Genomic DNA, 2,715 nt, shown 5'->3' on the forward strand with positions numbered 1-2,715 from the left:
TTCACAGATTCTGAGGCTCAAGAATTCAGTAAGGTACGAAGGGACAGCTCTTCTCTTCTCCATATGTTTGGGGCTTCAGCTGAGATGACTCAAATAGCTGGGTGACTCCAATGACAGAGTTGGGACGACTGGGACTTGGAGGTCCCCCCTGAAGATGATGTCTAACCTCACGTGTCTGGTATGTGACTTGGGATAACTGAGGGTCAGGTTCACCTGGGATGGTCAACAAGAGTGACCATGTCTTGTCTGCTGCTCATGCCTTCATGTGGCAGGACCTCCTGTGTCCTATAACTTGTTTGGGATTTACTCAGATTTTGCTTCTTAAAACATTCCAATAGCACCTCTGCTTGGATTTAGTTTAAGAGATTTCTTACAAACTTTTAAACATTTCAAAATATTGCTAATTCTTTAATTCCATTAATTTTCACTTTACAAATATCAATCCTTTTCGTAAACATCTTGACAATGCAATCCTGGCTTTTGTTTTTTGGCCAGTTTCATTCAGTTTGTCTTTTTTCAACGTAACTTTTTAGTTATTGCTATTTCTTATAATGAAATATTTTGTCTTAATGGAAAACTCCCTGCTTATATGATTTGTAATAGAGGAGGAAGAATTCAATTTCTGACATAGCTCTCTGTGTCCCTCCATCTCTCCAATTGATTGTCTTCTCCCTTTGAAAACGTTATTTTCCAGAATGTTACAGTGTGACAGAGACAATTTTGAGTAAGCAGCAGGGCAGTACTTCTCTGTAGTAAATGTGAAGTAGATGTGGGTTGCTTCTTAGTAAGTTTGTCACTACTTAACTTCATGGACTGGGACATGAAATTGTCTACCTATTCAATTGATGGCTGTTGCACAGAGTTAACATTCAAGACATTGCTCAACCAGTCTTAACCTTTCCCCAGAAGTCTTTTCCACTATTTGCTGAGGTAACCTTTTATGTCTCACCTTCTACAGCATTTTCTTTGAGAAGCCTTTACTGACACTCTATGCCTAGATGAAATACTCTTCCTATGTGCTTCTAGAGCACTCCACACTTCCAGTCACAGCCCTGACCTGCACTCTTTCTTATTTTCTACATTTGTCGGCAGGCATAAGGAATGTAGGGGATACACCTTGTGTTGCTACATTTCCAGCCTTATCAAAATACTTACACATACTTGCTACTTAATAAATATTATTAGATTTAAGTTCTTTGGTTATTTATACCTCTGCTGAATTTTATTTTATTTTATTTTTTGCCATAAGTCTTCTTTTATTCTTGCTAGACTTTTCCGCAAGATTCCTGAGTCTTATAATCATGCTTATTAAGTTCAGTAGCCTTCAGTTTCCAGTATCTTTCTTTTCTTTATTTATAAAATGTGTTGTTGGTTTTTCTTCTTTCATAGGACTATTGATTTTTAAAGCTATAGATGCTTTGAAGAAAAAGTCACCTACCAAGCCCCTTTGTCATTTTAAAGATGAGGATACTCAGGGACAGAGATGTCCATATGAGTGAATGTTATTATAGTTCATTGACTTCAGCAGCACCAGAACTTAGCTCTCATGTGTCTTACTGTCCCACACTGCTGTAGACCATTCAAAACAAAAGTCAATGGCTTGCTCAGGGAATCTTCATAAGTCATAAAAAATATTGGAATGAAGTAATCAGAAGTAGGATGTTTCTCTTCTCCAATAATTTAATGATCCTTCTCATCCCTTTTGCTGTGATATGTTCCTCAAAATAATTTGCCTCTTTCAACATACAATGATGTGTATTTCAGAAGACTATCATAACACTTCAACTTTTTTTGTGAGTGGAGAATCATACCTGAATGTTGAATAAGACCACTAGTTGGATGATGGTGTCCCACAGAGATAATCCAAGATAATGCTATGCCGTGGTAGCAAATGAGACATTCTGTAATGTGATCAATGATTGTTGTGGATCACAACATTAATATTGCCCATATTTTTGGCATTCCTTCTCACTCTTGACACTGACTCAGTACCTGCTGAGCCTAAGCATACGACCATTTCACATTTGGCCAGAAGGCTAGCTTTCTTCTCACTCTGATCCCCTCTGGTATATTCTGGGCTATCCCTTCCTTGCTCTGTTTTCACCACATTAATATCCTTTCATTTTATTTTTTCATATAGTGTATGATTAATAATAATGGTAAAAATAGTAATGGTCATACTGTACTAAATGGTCAAATCTTTGACTTTATAGTAATGCATTTTTATACATAGAATTCAAGGCTTAATTTCCTCTTCTTGTATCTAAAATAGTAATACTAAGGTACTTATTCCTAATGTCTGTCTCAGCAAATGGATCACAGGCAGAATCTCAATGTGGATAAATCAGTGAAAAAGTTCAGTTCCATCACTTTTGATGTTTCATTACCAAACATCAATTAATGCTCCTAAGTTAAACATGACCATGTGTCATTTTGTTGTAGCTAAGTGAATATGAGGTATGAAAGGATAAAATAACTCTTCTTAAAAGGTGAATAGAAGGCCGGGTGTGGTGGCTCATGCCTGTAATCCCAGCACTTTGGGAGGCCAAGGTGGGCGGATCACCTGAGATCAGGACTTTGAGACCAGCCTGACTAACATGGAGAAACCCCACCTCTACTAAAAATACAAATGAGCTGGGCGTGGTGGCGGGCGCCTATAATCCCAGCTACTTGGAAGGCTGAGGCAGGAGAATCGCTTGAACCCAGGAGGCGGAC

The sequence above is a fragment of the Mandrillus leucophaeus genome, unplaced genomic scaffold (assembly GCF_000951045.1).
Source record: "Mandrillus leucophaeus isolate KB7577 unplaced genomic scaffold, Mleu.le_1.0 Scaffold1612, whole genome shotgun sequence".
NCBI lineage: Eukaryota > Metazoa > Chordata > Mammalia > Primates > Cercopithecidae > Mandrillus > Mandrillus leucophaeus.